The sequence below is a fragment of the Oryza glaberrima genome, chromosome 2 (genome assembly GCF_000147395.1).
Source record: "Oryza glaberrima chromosome 2, OglaRS2, whole genome shotgun sequence".
Classification (NCBI taxonomy): domain Eukaryota; kingdom Viridiplantae; phylum Streptophyta; class Magnoliopsida; order Poales; family Poaceae; genus Oryza; species Oryza glaberrima.
The window spans coordinates 29572279-29584579 of record NC_068327.1 but is presented as its reverse complement, the minus strand read 5'-3'; the positions used below and the strand labels follow the sequence as shown (position 1 = coordinate 29584579).

The window sequence follows — 12301 nt, the reverse complement described above, 5'->3', positions numbered from 1 at the left end:
CATCACGGGCAACTACGGGTTAAGGGGCGCCAAATGTATAAATAGTGTGCCATTGCTTGCAGCCTTGCACTGCCAACCATTTGCAGGTATAATAATATAAACATTCAATATCCCCAAGAAACCAACAAAAAAGGACAGAACTAAACGATCCATCCCCATCTGCAGATTCTGTCCACACTTGTTCATACTTCTATCTTGCATGACTATCTTTTTGTGTTCAGACATCATCTCAATCGTTCTCATATCACAGTGGCACATGATTTGAGATGCTTAATCAGGAGAATCAATGGAGATGATCCCATCAGCTGTCACCAATCATGCTTGGTTTTCGTCGTTTATCCTTGCCGCCGCCAGCTTGGTAAACAGGCTTCCATCGTAGAGTTCTCGCACGGCCTCCTTGCGAAGAAGGCCGTCCTTGTCCTTGCCGATCTTGTACAGAATCTTCCATTCTGACGATGCTGCAACCCTGCATTTCAATTCGAGCAAGAACAGCAGCATATACAGTAGTAAGATCACATGAAAGTTCATTAATATTTTGAGTGGTAATAGCCAGAAAATTAATTACTACCATCCAGTGTAGTCACCGGGCTTGCGGTTCGCTTGAAGCAGCTCGTCTATCTCGTCCGATGTCAGAGCATCAGGCACGGTCTTGGCGTGCTTGGCGAATATCTCCTCAAACTTTTCAGCAACGAACCTGAAAACTTGAAATATTAGCAATCATACTGAAATAGATACACCGGAGTGAAAATAGTCTGTGAAATGAATCGAATGATCTTTGGATGAGAAGGGTCAAATTGAAGAGCCAAGGTGAAAGCAGAAAGTAGTCTGCAACCGCAGCTTAATTACCTTCCTTCAGAATCATAGGCGCCTGAATCGCTTCCATGAATCCCCTTGTAGATGTTCTCTATGTAGATAGATAAGCGTGGTGCTGTTCCATTGTCCTGCGTGAATTCAACATGATCCAACGATTAATTGAACATCTCTTTTCGTATGCCATAGGAAATGGATCACTTATATCGATATACGTACAAAGACGTTCTAACAATCTTAGAGAAAAAATAGCTATAGATCACAGTAAAAAGAAGGATAGTAGCAGCTAATCCTAATCAATATGTCACGCCTACATCACAATTCACACCCTACTGTCTATACCGAACTTATCCAGAATTGAGGCCTGATTACGACAGTAGTGGTGAAGTACAAGGAAGGGTTAGATTTTCAATACTTCTGAAGTTGATAGCCTAATACAGAATTATGTGATCAGATAGTTAAGCGCTGATGACAACTTTCAAAACAGCATGTCATTGTAGTGATGTAAACAAGCAAGAATTCTCTGCAAGTAATTACAGGCTAATAAAGCACCTTAAATTCAGTAATAAAAACATAAAGACTTTCAGATAGTAACATTTTAGCCAGAGTGAGAGAAAGAGAGAGAGAGGGAAGCGTACAGGTCTGGTCTTTGGGGAAAGGACGCCATTGATGAAGGCGGCGCTCAAGCTGGAGAGGCCAGACCCGAGTCCGAGTGCTCGTAACCCTGCGGTGCATCCGAGATGAGGATAAAAAATGAGGCGAAAATTCGGAAGGACGACACGTCATGAACAGACCAAATCGTGTTCAGTTCACAAATAAAATCACAAGTGAAACGAGATGGGGAGCTCACCGTCGTATGTCTCGGATAGGGAGACGATGCCGTCGCCGTCCTTGTCGAAGAACGCCGCGTGCTTCTGCAGCGCCGTCACGCCGGCGTCGCCTGAAGCCTCTCCGTACGCCGCCGCCGCCGCCGGCGTATGGCTCCCTTTCAGGATTCAGAAGCGAGCGAGCAAAATCAAACAGCGCCGCAACAAAACAAAACTGAAAAAACGAAACAAAAAAAAAAAAGAGACGGAAATCGCAGCCTCACCGAAGAACATGGGGAAGAAAAGAAGAGCCGCCGCCACGGCCACCGCCGGGGACAACCGCCGCCGCCGAGCGTCCATCGCGCGTGCGTCGCCGGCGGTTTCTTCTCGGCCCTGCCTCGCGCGTTGACTGCTACGAACTCTCTCGGCGGTTTCTGTTCCTGAATCTCTCGAGTCTCGACGGCGTGTGGCCTGTGTCCAGATATCCGCGCTATATATAGCGAGCAACATGATAGATATGTCAGGTCCCTAACTCGCCAGCTTAGGCCGGGTTTACTTCGTGTACCAAAATATATATATGGACATATATTTAAAGTATTAAACATAGACTAATAATAAAATAAATTACAGATTTCGTCTATAAACCACGAGACGAATTTATTAAGCCTAATTAATCTATTATTAGCAAATATTTATCATACCATCACATTGTCAAATCATGGCGTAATTAGGCTTAAAAGATTCGTCTCGTAATTTACATGCAAACTGTGTAATTAGTTTTTTATTCGTTCACATTTAATATTTCATGTATATGTCCAAATATTTGATTTGACGGAATTTTTTGAAGTTCGAAGGAACTAAACACTGCCTTAACCTCGATTTTTTTTTGACACCAGGCCTTAACCACGATTTGGAAGAGGATAATGCCCACACTCTTAAACAACATTGCTGCGTGCCGTGTACTCTCGAGTCAGTGCTCAATTTTTTTTTTCAACGAATCGACGAGCGCCAATTTTATTGAATAGAGAAGGGGAACTTTATAAAGTAAAAGAAAAAAAGAAAGGAGCTAGCACCTTTGGTCCGAGCTAATTAAAAGAAAGCCAGCTATTAAAACTTCTCGCTCCTGCTAAGGCCCAAGTTTTGGCCTCTTCCTTTGTTCTTGGCTAAAAGGGAGGTAGCTGAAAGCTTCTGTTGGAAGGTTCTACGATTCCTTTCGTTCCATATCTCCCAGGCGACCAACAACATCAAAGTGCGGAGTGCCTTTTTAGGTGTCTTCTTAGGTGTCTCTTGTATGTTTACGGTAGCCTTCCACCAATCTAGCCATTCATCTATCCATTAATCTTAGGAATGGAATCAATTGGCGAGAATCGCTGTCATTCTGTATCTGTCACAGATTTCTCGTCAGATTGTTATGTTTCAATTGATGAACCTGTCTATCAGATGACTGGGTTTTTCTCGCTGAATAGGAAACCTGTAAAATTTGTATAGTGTGCATGACTGGCTACGCGAAATTAAATGGTTGGAAAAAGGTTTACTATTTTGACTGGCTGTTTGAGGAGAGTAACAATTACTGATTGGGCTCCGTGACAGCGAGAAAACAACAACGGCTTAAATACAAATGAGCCAGGTTGTTCGTGTGAGGAAGCCAGAAAAGGCCATAACCACGTTGTTCTTACGTGCCGCTGCTTTTCCACCGTTTGGTGAACGGTTTCTAAGTTTCTGTCCCCACGCAAATGCATATGACTTCCGAGGATTTCCTTGGTAAATATGGATCATTCATTTCAGCCCTGTTTTTCCTTGCTTCTCAAACAGACAAACACTCTAGCAGGATAGGGACCTTTATACCCTTGTAATCCAAATATAAGTTTAACTTTGTGTTACTCATAATTACCGGTAAAGTAAAAGAACCCCTCGTATATACCGTTTGGGTGGATAATATCAAGCATCTGGAAATCAAGAACATTGGTAATCGAAAATCAAGAACATCTCATCGAATTGCAGACCAAAAATCAAAGCTACTGCCAATTTCATTCTTAGAGCCATACATCAGCATGCCACCGTGTATCCTGGGCGTGGGCAGCTTCCAGTCTTGCCGCCGATGCTGTCCAGCCATGCCGCCGATGCCGACCAGCGACCATCCTCTGTGGTCATCACACCGATGCCATTATCACAGATGAGACGGGGGCGGGAGACCTCGTTTGAACATTGCAGATCAAGGCCGTCTATACGGCGGTGGCATGGACTGAAGCCGCCTCGACAGTGGCGAGGGCAGTTGAGGCTGCCGCGACGGGGATGTCGAGAGGAGCCGAGCAGCCTTAGGCCAGAGCGAACTACCGGAGCATGGTGGCGGCGACGGGATGATGGTGTATTGGTGTGGGGAGGTGTGTAGGCGGCGGCGGTGGGGAGAGGCGGCGCGCTGCACGGAGACACGAGCCCAAGGCGGAGGAGACTGCCAGACTGGGAGGTTTTTATTACCTGTATACCATTAAGAAAGATAGTGTCTGTCTCTGTGCTACTAAAAAGTTCGAGCCTCTCCTATGTCATCATCGAACTTTATCGCGCCATCCACACCATTTCGTCCGTTTTTGTCCCAACGGCGGGTAACAGCGCAACCAAATGACTTTGTTGCCCTTAGGGTTGAGAGAGAGAGAGAGAGCGCGCGCGCTAGCCTACCTCCTTGAAGCGCGGGACGAGATGGCCACTGAGGTGGAGGCCCATGAGACCGTCGATCCCGCCGACGGGGGCGCCACCGACAAAGAGCGCCAGGACGGCGGCGGCGGCGGCCGCGGACGCCGCGGCCTCCTCGGCGGCCCCCATGGTGGTGAGGAGCCGACGCATCCCCAACAACGACCCTCCTACCAGCGTCAGCCCTAGCCTGCGCCACGACGATGGGATCGACGGTCGACGACGAGGCGCATCCCCGACGATGACGAGCTCCGGCTGAGCCGGCCGTACTGGATCAGGATGGCATTCACCTCTTCCTTTGTGTAGATCGAGGTCTGCACCAGCACCCTACTTACGATGACGGGCTTCGCCTTCTCCTCCGGGACGGGCCTCTTCACCTCCTCATCCACCGCCTCGCTGCTTGCCTCGGTTGGCCGCCACACCACCCCGTCCCTCGGCTGGCTGCCGCCCGCCACGCCGGTCGCTTGCCTCAACGCCACGCTTGGCTGCTTGTCCGCCACGCCGCCTGGCCTCTCTCTGAAACGAAGCAGACACTAAAAGGGCAAGAGCGACATTTCCTGCCCGGGCCCACATGTCAGAGCTGCCAAACGGTTAAACTCACACAGAATAGCGACGGAATGGTGTGGAGGGCGTGATAAAGTTCGACGATGGCATAGAGGAAGGTTCAAACTTTTTAGTGGCACAGAGGCAGACACCATCTTTCTTAGGGCTTATTCGGATTAGAGGAACTTCACAGGATTTTTGTAGGAATACTGTATATAGAATTATGTTCCTTTCCTGTCATTCGGATCATGAAAACTGGTTGTAGGAAATCCAAAGGAAAGTTTCCTTTGATGCTAATTTCACAGGAAAAGTACAGGAAAATCCATCCACCTCGAGCTCTTTTTTTTCGCTTCCTGCATGCAAATCCTAGGCAATCAATTTCCTGTGATCTGAATGCTCTCAACTTTTGTATTCCTTTGTTTTTCATTCCTCTATTTTACACTTAAATTCCTTTCCTATTCCTATAAATTTCCTATCCTAAGTTTTTCCTATCCTATAATCCGAACGAGCCCTTAATGGTATACAGGTAAAGACCTCCCAGACAGGTATCAGAGGGGTAGAGGCGCAGAGCGGATGAAGCGAGGAAGAGTGGAAGACTAGGAGCACAGTGTGGGTTGGATTTCTGTCGTAATTTTTGCGTGGGCTCCGAGGTAGTTTTCCCGGTGGTAATGGGCCTTTTCCAACGGATTGTAATCCGATAACAGCCCATCCAAGCGTATATTTGCTGAATAAGTCTATTTAGCATCCCTGATTTCTATCTGCTGGTTGAATAACCTCATCAAGCATCAATCACACAACCAAGTATAGGGCCTCCCTCATCTTTAAAATCCGGTACAAATCGTCTCCTCGTATTCTCGGAAAGAAAAAAAAGGACATAATCTCAATTGTTCTCTTCTTTTTAAAGGAAGGCAAAAGCTTTGTCTCGTATATTGGTAGAGAGGGAGTAAAAGAATACACAGTCAGCCGTTCACATAGCATAGTGGCACATAATCTGAGATGCTTAATTAGGAGGATCAATGCAGAAGCTCTCGTCAGCTGTCAACAATCATGCCTGGTTTTGCTCCTATCTCCTCACCTTCACCAGCTTGGCAAACAGGCTTCCATCATAAGCAGTCTGCAATCTATAGATTGCAGGCTTAATCGCCTTCTTTCAAAATCATAAGCTCCTGAATCACTTCCATGAATCGCCTTATGGATGTTCTCTATGTAGATAGATAAAGTCAGGTAATGATGTTAATGGTTCATTTTTGTCTTTGTCTTGTCCTTCTATTATTGATAACCTATGCAACATAGGTATTAATCTTGGTAGCTCTAGTGCTGAAATTTTAGGTTCAATAGTTAGTTTGAAAAATGTTGAAGAGACTAGACTTAGAAATTATGTTGCACCTAAAGCTGATTTAGTTGGAAACATAGAAGGAGAACTTGAGTCAGAGGAGGATGAGATAGTGGATAACTTAGTCCTTGGTCACTTATGTGGTGGCTTAGTGGACGAAGTTATGGACGAAGAACCCGATCACCTAAGTTGTGACTTAAAAAAGGGTTTCAAGGTTTATAAGTCTAAGTCATCCTTCAAAAGAAACAAGGGACAAAAAGTGAAAGTGATCTTGAAAAATAAGAAAAGTATGTCATGAAAGGAATTTTTTGGAATAGCAGAGATCTAGGTGACTTGGCTAAATTTAGATTCCTTTCAGAGACTTCCAAGGAGTGGAAGCTAGACTTCATTACTCTTTTGGAAACTGGAAAACATGATTTTTCATATTCTAGTCTAAAAAATATTTGTGGTGGTAAAGATTTTATGTGGCATTGGACAAGACCGAAGGGGAGATCTGGGGGTATTCTTTTGGGGGTTAATTTGGAATTCTTTGAGGTTGCAAGTATAGATGAGGGAGATTTCTATGTAAAGTTCCATGTGCAAAATAAGGTAGATGGCTTCCAATGGTGCGTTCTGGCAGTGTATGGGGCAACACAAGAAGAATATAAGGAGGCTTTCCTTGTAGAGCTTGTTAATGCTTGTAATAAAGAGTCTATACCTATTCTTATGGGAGGAGACTTCAATATCATAAGGAAGGCTAGTGAAAAGAATAATAATAACTTTGATGGAAAGTGGCCTTTTTTGTTCAACGCTGTCATAGACAGCCTGGATTTGAGAGAACTAGAACTCTCTGGTCGAAAATGTACATGGGCCAACTTGTTGCACAATCCAACTTTTGAGAAGTTGGATAGAGTACTGAATGGGAACAAAAGTATCCGTTAGCAACTGTCAGGGCTCTTAATAGAGAACTCTCTGACCATACTCCTTTGTTGCTGGATACGGGGGCTGGGACACATGCTAATAAACAACTGTTGTTCAAGTTTGAGCTTGGATGGTTGCTAAGAGATGGCTTTGTGGATCTAGTAGCAGACATTTGGAGAAAGGAAAGTAGAGGGTCTAATATGTTGGAAAAATGGCAATTTAAGATTCGTAGGCTCCGATAGTTTTTGAGAGGGTGGGCGAAGAATGTTAGCGGGGCGATCAAGAGGGAGAAGGTTCTTTTGATAGCAAAAGCAGACGAGCTAGAAAAGAAGGCTGAAGTCCAACTGTTGTCTAATCAGGAGTTAGATTTGAAACTCTTTGTAAAAAATAGATTGGCCTAATTGTTGAGGGAAGAAGAAATAAAATGGTACCAAAGGGAAAAAACTAAGCACATAATAGAAGGAGACAGTAACATGAAATATTATCATTTAGTGGCCAATGGCAAGCATAGGAAGATGAGAATCTTTCAATTAGAGCAAGAGGAGGGTGTGATTAAGGGTGATGTGCAATTAAAGAAATACATATCCAAGTATTATAAAAATCTTTTTGGAGCGCCGAAGGAAAATAATTTTTCTATGGTGGAATCCCAAAGAGATGATATTACACAAGTCATGGATGTTGAGAATGAGTTGTTGAGTGAAAGCTTCAAGGAGTTGGAAGTTAAAGAAGCAAATTTTCAAATGGAACACAACAAAGCTCCGGGACCTGATGGTTTCCCAGCAAAGTTTTACCAAGTGTTCTGGGATGTAATCAAGGATGATCTTATGGCCCTCTTTCACGATTTTCATGAAGGAACTTTGCCACTGCACAGATTAAATTTTGGAATCATTACTCTCCTTCCCAAACAAAAGGACGCTAGTAGAATTCAACAGTATAGGCCCATTTATCTGTTGAATGTTAGTTTTAAAATTTTTACGAAGATAATGGCCAATCGAATAGCCCTAGTGGCTCAGAAGGTCATTAAACCTTCGCAGACAGCTTTCCTGCCAGGAAGGAACATTATGGAAGGAGTGGTAATTTTGCATGAAACACTTCATGAATTGCACAAGAAAAAGAAGAATGGGTGATTCTAAAGCTAGACTTTGAGAAAGCATATGACAAAGTTGATTGGAAGTTTCTACAACAGTCATTGTGAATGAAAGGTTTCTCTTCTAAGTGGTGCGATTGGATTGACTCGATTGTTAGGGGTAGGAGTGTGGCAGTCAAAGTAAATGATGAGATTGGGAGTTATTTTCAAACAAGGAAAGGTTTGAGGCAAGGTGATCCTTTGTCACCTATTCTGTTCAAACTTGTTGCAAATATGTTAGCCATTTTAATACAAAGAGCGAAAGATCAAGGCAGATTCAAAGGAGTGGTACCTCATTTAGTTGATAATGGTCTTTCTATTTTACAATACGCTGATGATACTATTCTTTTTATGGATCATGATCTTGATGAAGCCAGAGATCTCAAGCTTGTACTAAGTGCATTTGAGAAATTATCTGGCTTAAAGATTAATTTCCATAAGAGTGAGTTATTTTGCTATGGCAAGGCAAAAGATGTGGAGCATGAGTACGTCAAATTATTTGGGTGTGATACCGGGGATTACCCTTTTAAATACTTAGGGATTCGAATGCATCACAAGAGAATCAACAATAAGGATTGGCAGGGTGTGGAGGAGAGGATTCAAAAGAAACTGAGTAGTTGGAAAGGAAATTTTCTCTTGGTAGGAAGAAGGTTGGTCCTTATCAATTCAATGTTAAGTAGTTTAGCGATGTTCATGTTGTCCTTCTTTGAGATCCCTAAGGGTATTCTCAAAAAGCTAGACTATTATAGATCTAGATTTTTCTGGCAATGTGATGAACATAAGAAGAAGTATAGGTTAGCAAGATGGAGTGTATTGTGCAAACCAAAGGAATGTGGTGGCTTGAGTATACGGAACTTAGAGAAACAAAACAAATGCTTGCTTAGCAAATGGTTGTACAAACTCATCAATGAAGAAGGGGTTTGGCAGGACATTCTTAGGAATAAATACTTGACTAAAAAAACCATCACACAAGTCGAGAAACGCCCTGGAGATTCACATTTCTGGGCTGGGCTAATGGGGATAAGGGATGTCTTTTTTAAAGGCGGTGCCTTTAAGGTGGGGGATGGTTCTCAGATAAGATTCTAGGAGGATTGCTGGATTGGTGATTTACCTTTTGAAAAGTTGTACCCTAATTTATACAATCTTGTAAGGAATAAGAATGCTATTGTTGCGGATGTTATAGATAAAGTGCCGTTAAATATTGAGTTCAGAAGGGCTTTGGTGGGGGAGAATTTGGTTGCATGGTTTAACCTAGTGGCTAAAGTGGTTCTTGTTAAGCTCTCAAACCATAGAGACAAGCTTATTTGGAAAGTTAACAAAACCAGAATATTTTTGGTTAGTTCCATGTATAAAATGATTATGTATGAGAATGTAGTGCCAAGGAAGGATTTAATTTGGAAGCTTAGAATTCCTTCGAAAAACAAAATCTTCCTCTGGTATTTAAAGAAGGGAGTGATTCTCACGAAGGACAATCTAGCAAAAGAAATTGGAAGGGCATCACTAAGTGTTGTTTTTGTAACCACAATGAAACGATACAACATCTCTTCTTTGATTGTCATGTGGCTAGATTTGTTTGGAGTACCCTTTTTATAACATTTAGGATAAATCCGCCTAACAGTGTTGCTAATATGTTTGGGATTTGGCTAAAGGGTTTACAATCTAGGCTAAAGCACCAAATCTTTACAGGGATTGCGGCGTTGTTGTGAGCAATGTGGATTTGTAGAAATGATGTGGTCTTCAATGGCTACAATTTTAACTCTTACTTGCAGGTTATTTTCAGGGGGACGTATTGGGCTCGACAATGGTCCTTGCTGCTTAAAGAAGATGAGCGCGATGTGATGAAGGAAGGATGCAAACTGTTAGAGACATCTGTCATGTACTTCTTTGGTAAAGATGGATGGAACATGAGAAAGCGGTTAAAGGAGTAATATGGTCATTAGTTTATTTGGAAGGTCTTTTCACTTTGAAAGGCGTTGGAAATTTTTGTGCTCTTTTAGTTTTATGTAAGGTGTGCTTGAGCCTTTGTGCTCCTTTTGTTTGTGAACATGTGTGTATGAACTGAGCTTGTTTGGTCGGATTTTCTGTGGCTGTATACACCCCCGTTGGTGTAGAAGCCGGGTTTTATAAATTCCCATTATCTAAGCGTGGTGATGTTGCATTGTCCTGCGTGAATTCAACATGATCCAACGATTAATTTGACGCCCTTTTTTTGGTATGTAATGTGTCATTCATTGGAAATGGTTCCTAAAATAGGTTATAAGATATTTTGACTTTGGTCAAAATCAAACTTCTTTAAGTTTGACTAAGTTTATATACAAACATAGTAATTTACATTACTAAATTAGTTTTATTAAATTAACAATTAAATATATTTTTATAATAAATTTATCTTTGGTCAAAAATATTACTATTTTTTTCTATAAACTTGGTAAAACTTAAAGCAGTTTGACTTTAACCAAAGTCAAAATATCTTATAACCTAAAACGAAGAGAGTACATGGAGAGACGTTCTAACGATCTTAGAGAAAAAAAATAATAATTATAGAACATTACTGTAGAAGAAAAGCGGCTGTCCAGAATTGAGGTCTGATCAGGACAGTAGCAGTGAAGTACATGGAAGGGTTGGATTTTCAATAATGGCTGTGTTTAGATTCTAACATTTTCCTTCAAATTTTCAACTTTTTCATCAGATCAAATATTTAGACACATGTATAGAGCATCAAATATGGATGAAAAAAAAACAATTGCACAGTCCGACTGTAAATTGCGAGACGAATCTTTTGAGCCTAATTACGCTATGATTTTACAATGTGATGCTATAATAAACATTTACTAATGATGGATTAATTAGGCTTAATAAATTCATTTCGCAGTTTATAGGCGGAATCTGTAATTTGTTTTGTTATTAATCTACGTTTAATACTTCAAATGTGTATCCGTATACTTAAAAAAAATTGGCACACGAACTATACACAGCCACTACTGAAGTTGATAGCCTAACACTACACAACTACCCCTCCGTCCCATAAAAAACCAACTTAGTACCGAATATGATAAATCCTAATACTATGAATCTGGATATATGTGGACATACATATGTCCAAATTTATATTACTAAAATATGTCATATTCGGTTTTAGATTATTTTTTAGGGACAGAGGGAGTATTTGTCATCAGTAGTTAAGCGATGATAACAACTCTCAAAACGGCACGTCATTGTAGTGACTAGTGAGGCACCTTAAATTCAGTAAATAAAACGATAAAAACTTCAGATAGTTTTTTGAGCCGGAGAGAGAGAGAGAGAGAGAGAGAGATACTGATCGTACAGGTCTGGTCTTGAGTGAAAGTACGCCATTGATCAACGCAGCGCTTAAGCTGGAGAAGCCAGCTCCAAGTCCGAGGGCGCGTAACCCTGCGATGCATGCAACCATGAGAGGATAAAATGAGGCGAAAATACGCGCAGACCAAGACCAACCAAATCGTGTTCAGTTCACAAGCGAAACGAGAAAGTACTAGAAATTTAGAAGGCCTTTGAAGCTCACCGTCGTATGTCTCGGTCGGGGAGACGAAGCCGTCATTGTCCTTGTCGAAGAACGCCGCGAGCTTCTGCAGTGCCGTCATGCCGCCGGCGCCTGAAGCCTCGCCGTACGCCGCCGCCGGCTGGCTCCCTTTCAGGACATAACCAAACAAAAAATGTAAAAAAAGGAAAAAGAAAAGAAGAAGAGAGAGATGGAAATCGCAGCTTTACCGAAGAACAGGGGGAAGAAAAGAAAAGCCGCTACGACCACCACCGGGGACAGCCGCCGCCGTCGAGCGTCCATCGTCACGCTTCGCCGGCTGTTTCTACTCTCAAACATATTTTTATAATATGTTTATTTTATGTTAAAATACTAATATATTTTTCTATAAACATAGGCTTTAACAAGTTTAACTTAAAAAAAGTCAAATAATTTAAAATATGAAACGAAGGGAGTATTTTACGAGTTGACTGTTAGATCTCTTCTCCCGAGTCTTTTGGAGACGTGTGGCCACTATGGATGTCCGCCTTATATATATAGGAGCAACATGGTAGGCAGAAGAAGATAATACCTACACACTT

At 42.2% G+C, this 12301-nt stretch overlaps 1 pseudogene; it reads right to left on the bottom strand.

The window, feature by feature from the left end:
* Positions 1–34: 34 nt before the first annotated feature.
* Positions 35–12074, bottom strand: LOC127763682 (uncharacterized; annotated as a pseudogene).
* Positions 12075–12301: the final 227 nt, after the last annotated feature.